Source organism: Sycon ciliatum, chromosome 13, assembly GCF_964019385.1.
Source record: "Sycon ciliatum chromosome 13, ocSycCili1.1, whole genome shotgun sequence".
Taxonomy (NCBI): Eukaryota; Metazoa; Porifera; class Calcarea; order Leucosolenida; family Sycettidae; genus Sycon; species Sycon ciliatum.
The window spans coordinates 12,255,357-12,262,685 of record NC_088655.1 but is presented as its reverse complement, the minus strand read 5'-3'; positions in this window follow the sequence as shown (position 1 = coordinate 12,262,685).

Below are 7,329 nucleotides of genomic sequence, written 5' to 3'. Positions count from 1 at the left end.
TCATCTTTTGTTTTCTTGCTTTGCAAGCTGGTTTCCCACCCTCCCTCCCAATGAGGAGCTTTGTACGGTTTTCACACACAGATCATGATTGTGAGAGCGCTGCGTTACTCTCTCTCTCTGATAGATTTCTCAATATTGCTGCTACAATACAGGTTATAAGTTGTGCGAGGTGTGGAATGTGCGGATGCTCTGTCGATTGCTGTGCTTTTCTGTATGATTCACCTCGCACAATGCTGTCACTCTATGAGGTGTTGTTTTCGCTGGACGTTTTTCTGTCTGTGTTCTGGACACAAGAGTGCAACCAGCCTTGCTGTGGCTGTCCCCCCGCAGTTGTTATTCTGTGATGAGTGTGTGTGAGTGTGTGTGTGTGTGTATGTGAGAGAGAGAGAGAGTGTGTGTGTGAGTATGTGTGCAGTACTGACGTGTGAGTGAGAAAAGAAGAACTATTATTATTCAGAATTGCGATCAACAGAACGAGCTGAACCGACATTTCACAAAGGTTTTTATTGTATTCAAAAAACGAGTGGATACGAAGGCAGTGAAGAACATGGAAGAAAGAAAAAATGTGATATGGAGAAAATGATGAACAAAAAATCGTACTTCGAACTAGTTTTCGCACAACACTCCTCAGGAAGCTACGTTGTACTAATGAAAAACAATCCAGAAAGATACTAATAAAGAGAAATGGAGTGAGAAGAAACAACACCTATGAAAATGATAATCCTAGCACTAAGGTAATAAACCGCGTCCAGTTTAAGTACTTATAATCTGTGTGTCCAGAAGGACAGCATTATTCGTTTGAAATTGTTCTAGTAGCAGCTTGTTCTGTCTGTTTGGCCCTGGTTGGCCATGGTGTCGTATCTTGTGTCACGGTATACTAGTAGTCTTTACAAGTTCGTTAAGTGCTTTCGCAGTTTTTCCTGTTATTACCTTAGTGCTAGGATTATCATTTTCATAGGTGTTGTTTCTTCTCACTCCATTTCTCTTTATTAGTATCTTTCTGGATTGTTTTTCATTAGTACAACGTAGCTTCCTGAGGAGTGTTGTGCGAAAACTAGTTCGAAGTACGATTTTTTGTTCATCATTTTCTCCATATCACATTTTTTCTTTCTTCCATGTTCTTCACTGCCTTCGTATCCACTCGTTTTTTGAATACAATAAAAGCCTTTGTGAAATGTCGGTTCAGCTCGTTCTGTTGATCGCAATTCTAAAACTATTGTCGCCTCGACGCCTATTTATTTATTATTATTCAGTTAGTTGATATGAGCACTCCGTAGCAGCACATGTCTGGGCTTCATAATGAAACACATACAGTTACATGTAGATGTGGACAGTCACAGCTGTACTCACAAGACTGCAGTCAAGGGCTATCAAAAAGGAAATTTCAGGCATTTCTCCTGCGGTCAAGATCTCAATTTTCTGCAAACAAATTAGCCAGTGTTTCGTAAAAAAAATTCTGCATGCCACTTCTGACACGGGTTTGGCTGCATGCGCGAACTAGCCGGATCCCTACCACATGTACAGTACACCTGTCCCTGCTTTGCACTGCACTGCATGTTTGCACCCTACGTCATAGTTTCAAGTACATGTACAGTGCTGCTCTATGAAATCCAGTCACGTCACTCAATTAGATCAAGTACGCGCTGGGCATTGGCCAGCCCTAGACCTGCGAACACCGGGCAAGGCGCAAACTTGACTCACACGGCTGGATTTCATTGAGCAGCACTGTAGTTACACTTCTATTCTAGCTTCACCGCATTTTATTTATTTATTTTTCGCATCGGTAGGAACACCATCCAGCCGTCAGGGATCAAGTGCGGAGTACTAGTACTTCCAGCACACTCAAATGGCATCATTGCTAACTGCACGCTCAAATGACATCATTCCTTTGGAAGACCCACTTGTCGGCCAACATTCACCAATGTTTGCATATAAAAGCGGCTGCATCTTCTTGTAACGACTAGAAGAGTTTCAGTTCAGAACAGACAGTTCTATATTTTACCTCCAAGGTCTGTATCGGAGCGATTTCCCTTCAATTCTTGCTTTTCCTTCCTTAGTTGCTTTACTCCCGGTGTGTACGGAAGACATTTCAATACAATACTGTTATTCCTTCCGTCGTACGTGTTGCTCCTCCTTAACCAATACGCTACCCATAACGATTGCAGGCCGCGGTGGACCTCGAGCCCGGACTTATTGCCAGTTGGTACCAGCCGAGGTATGTAATCCACTACAATTGGTTTCTCTCTCTCTCCTCATCCCTGTGTCTGTGTTAGGCCTTGACGGATTATGCTAATGTTTTCGTGAAATTATGCTTTTCGCATTGCTGAACAAATTGCAGAATTATGCTATTTTTATGCTAAAAGTTATCATAATATGCCGTATTATGCTCACATATGTTGCTAATGTGTACGATGGTTCTGTGCAAAATAACAGGGGTATTTTTTTGTAGAGGGCGTTGTACTGTAGTAGCAAAAGTTCAACGGGGTCAACGCACGCGTCCGACCTACAATGTACCTACGACCGTCACTGATTGTTGGACTGGACATGGTATCAAGGGAGTCGTAAACCTACTACTTCCTGGTGCATCTACATGTACATGTACTTGTACTTGTACTTGTAGAACATGTACAACTGTATTGAATTTGATAAGAACTGGCAGATTATTCCAATTTATGCGATTCGTATGCAATTTGCGTCGAATTGTGCGATTATTCGATTTTGGTAGGAATTATGCGAAAAATTATGCTAGCATAATCCGTCAAGGTCTAGTCTGTGTGTCTCTTCTAGGCCCCGGCGGATAATGTATATACAGTATATCTAGCATATTTAGCTCTTTCTGGAAACTAGCATTGCACTAGCATAATCAGCAGGCCGGTTTTGCAGAAAGCTAGCATATTCTTGCGAAAACTAGCATATTCTTGCAAAACATGGGATTTTCGTGAGAATTCACAATTCCCTAGCCCTCGCGATCGCGCGAGGCGGGCATGCAGCCTTGATCATGCATGATGATGATAATGTGGCAGTGCAGACTGCAGTGGTGTACTCTGCAGCCTAGATCCTCTACGGCTCTGCATGTACATGCAGCCTATTTGTAGGCTTTGTAGCTAGTAGTACAATAGGGCTTGAAAGTGCTACGTCACAGCATAGCAACAATTTCAAAAATTCAAAACCTGGATCCACTTGGATCCAGTTTTTGTATGGATCCAAGCATATTTCAAGCCGTCTTACTCACAGCAAGGTGATGTAACCAGTGAAACTGACTGATTTGGCTACTGGGGGCGGGGGCCCGCCGGGGTTACAACTGGTGGCGAAGTAAAAGTCACCCCTGCATACGACAGGAGTGGGTTGCTATGCACCCACATACTGAGGCAATAGCAAAGTCACACCTTAGTGGATCCAAAGTAGAAATCTGATGTCAACTTACTACTCCCAGGCCGTTTTGACGTCATCACTTTCAAGCCCTGTAGAGAGGTTCCGCACATCATATTAAACAGGCTCTTCTCTCACTCAAGTGAGACAGTACCGGTAAGGTGATAAGTAACAAAGTTCAAGTCTAGAATCTGGTGTCACGCAAATCTCGCCTGGCGCCTAACTACATGTACAGGATAGGGCTTGAAAGTGATGACGACAAAAACGGCCAGGGAGTAGTAAGTTTACATCAGATTTGTATTTTGGATCCACTAAGGTGTGACTTTGCTATTGCCTCAGTATGTGGATGCATAGCAACCTACTCATGTCGCATGCAGGTGTGACTTTTACTTCGCCACCAGTTGTCACCCCGCCGGCCCGCCCCCAGTAGCCAAATCAGTCAGTTTCATTGGCTACATCACCTTGCTGTGAGTAAGACCGCTTGAAATGTATTTTGATCCATACAAAAACTGGATCCAAGTGGATCCAGTTTTTGAATTTTAGAAATAATTGTTGCTATGCTGTGACGTAGCACTTTCAAGCCCTATTGTACTAGCTACAAAGCCTACAAATATAGGGCTTGAAAGTGCTACGTCACAGCTGGATCCACTTGGATCCAGTTTTTGTATGGATCCAAATACATTTCAAGCGGTCTTACTCACAGCAAGGTGATCAGTGACGTAGCCAATGAAAACTGACAATAGGGCTTGAAAGTGCTACGTCACAGCATGGTGATGTAGCCAGTGAAACTGACTGATTTGGCTACTGGGGGCGGGGTTACAACTGGTGGCGAAATAAAAGTCACACCTGCATGCGAGATGAGTGGGTTGCTATGCACCCACATACTTAGGCAATAGCAAAGTCACACCTTAGTGGATCCAAAAATAGAAATCTGATGTCAACTACCTCGTTCTGGCGCCCATTTCCTTAAATCCCCTCTCTTCAGTTTATCTGTGGAATGGAACAAATTTCCAGAACACATCCGCTGCGTTCAGTCCTCTGTCAATTTTCGCATTGCTCTAAAGGCTCATTACTCACAGCATAGATATTCTCTGACTGGAATTCCGAACTTTTCCGTTTGAGAAATTTTTTTCCTTGAAATTAATCCTTGCTGGGGTTTTTTTTCATCTAAATGTCCCGCTATTATCTGCAGAGGTGATTTCTTCCCTCGTCGATTTCTTTCCTGCTTTTATACCTCGATATTTAGGTACTTGTTTCCCTTCTTCCCATGCTTCATCTTCCACTCTCCTCTCCCCCATTTTCCCATTTTTCTTGCGATATTTATATGGAAGACTTCCGTGATAAGTAGGCCTTGACAGATTATGCTAGCATAATTTTTCGCGTAATTCCTACCAAAATCGAATAATCGCATAATTCGAGGCAAATTGCATACGAATCGCATAAAATTGGAATAATCCGCCTGTTCGCATCAAATTCCATACAGTTGTACATGTTCTACAAGTACAAGTACAAGTAGATGCGCCAGGAAGTCGTAGGTTTACGACTCCCTTGAGAATATTTCCAGTCCACTACAATCAGTGACGGTCGTAGCTAGGTCGGACGGTGCGTTGACCCCGTTGAACGTTTGCTACAACAGTACAACGCCCACTACAAAAAAATTCCCCTGTCATTTTGCACAGAACCATTATACATTAGCGGCATTATGTGAGCATAATGCGGCATATTATGCTAACTTTCAGCATAAAAATAGCATAATTCTGCAATTTTTTCAGCAATGCGAAATGCATAATTTCACGAAAATATCAGCATAATCTGTCAAGGCCTAGTGATAAGCATCCATTTGCTTTTGGAGAATCCTTTTAAATAAATACAATACAAAAAACTTACTACTCCCTGGCCGTTTTGACGTCATCACTTTCAAGCCCTATTGTACACATAGTGTCAGTGACGTACAATGGCCATCTTCCAGCACAAGTACTACATCTACGGTCATGTAGTAGCTAGTGAACCAGTTACCATGGTTACCTAATGTCCTTGTGACTTCCAGTTCCAGTACTCATGCAAGACTATTGCAATCTTTGTTGCCATCATGAGGACTGTCGATCGGATCCGTACGGGACCAGTCGATTGCAGAGAAATATACACGCAAACTAATTATAGAACTATGTTCGCATCCGACAACACTGGTTCACTTCAAATCTTCAATGTCTAGCCCCAGGGCCTGCCCTCTACTACTTGTAGTAGATCTATGACTCTGGCTGGGAGTCTGGGCACAAGTGTTGGGAAGAAAAAAATGGGTGTACATGAGAAGGCGGAGAGAATGGGAGCGTTTTGTCACCACCAACTTTTTCTTATTATTCTTTGTTAGCTGATGAAGAACACACGTCATGGCTATGTCCGAGCAAGCAGCCAGAGACATTGTTCATCTAGTAAGCAGTAGCGATGATCAGATTCACTTTGATTCCGAGTTTGACAATGAAGACGGCTCAGAATCAGAGTCCGAAGAGGACGAGGTCAGGACAGCGTGTGAACGTCTTCCCGAACCAGCCAGAGCAGCGATTTCCCGAAAACGATCTTTCCAGGGAAGTGGGAAGGAGTCCGTCGCTAAGCGTGGGCGAATTGCCGGTGGAAGTTCCACATTGACACCTCGTGTCAGCGTCCACCATCGCGTGCAGCAATATCCAGGGGAAAGTTTGACCGTGTCCAGTGGGAAGATTTACTGCAGTGCTTACAGCCAGACAGTTCAACGGAAGAACAGCATTCTGAAATCACACATTCGAGCCAAAAGCACAAGACGGCCAAAGAGCGAAAGTCACGAGCCCAGCTACACCAGCAAGTTAACAGCTTCATGGGAGAAGTACACTACAGACCATAATAAGGAGCTGGCAGGAACAGGGCTGTCTGGTGCTGTAGCCAATGATGTCCTCATTCGAAGAGCCAATGTTGTAGAGTCTTTCTTCAAAGCAGGTGTGCCTCTGAGTAAGATAGACCACATTCGTCCGTTGCTTGAAAGCAACTCCTGTCGCATAACGTAGAGCACTCACATGGCACAGTTGGTGCCATGCATGTTGCAGAATGAACAGTCTACCAACAAGAAGGAGATTGCAGCTGCAGCTCATCTCACCGTTATTTTGGATGGTATTTCACGCCTTGGTGAGGCACTTGCTGTTGTCCTCCGCTACGTCGATGGCGATTTCAACATACACGAACGTCTCATACGTTTCTCTGTACTGTCCAAAAGCCTAGCTGGTACCGAACTAGCTCAAGAGCTCATCACAGTTTTGTCAACACAGCTGCAAGTTCCAAGCCACAAGGTTCGTGCCTTGGTCCGAGACTGTGCAGCTGTTAATGGTGTTGCTGTTAGGGTGGTAACAGATCTCCTCTTCCCCAATGTGCTCGATGTCAAATGCATATCTCACTCCTTGGATAATGGGGGGAGGCACTTTGAAGTGCCGCTCATCGACGAATTTGCACAGTGGTGGATCAGTCTATTCAGTCACAGTCTTGCATCTAGACTGGCATGGCGCCAGCGCACCGGAAGTAGTCCGAAATCTTGTAGCGCAACTCGATGGTGGAGTCGCTGGGAGGTGATGCAGCAGTTGTTGGAGCAGTTCGGAGACGCCCAGCCGTTCTTGCAGGAGCTCACCTGCTCACCAGCAGCACGGCGACGTCTCCTGGACATCGTAACAGACAACCACCCAGCCATTGCCAACAGCAGTCAGGTGCTTCAAATGCAGCTGGCGGCTTTCGTTGATGGTGAACGACCCTTTGTGAGCGCCACCTACCTCTTGGAAGGAGATGGAACGCTGGTAATCAATGTATAAGACAAGCTTCAAGGGGTGGTGCTGGCTACAACCGATGTTCGCTTCCCTAATGTAAACGCTGTGGCAAAGAAGATTGCCCCATATGATCCACAACGTCAGGGCGAACTAATCTCAGCGGCAAAAGACTGCATCCGGC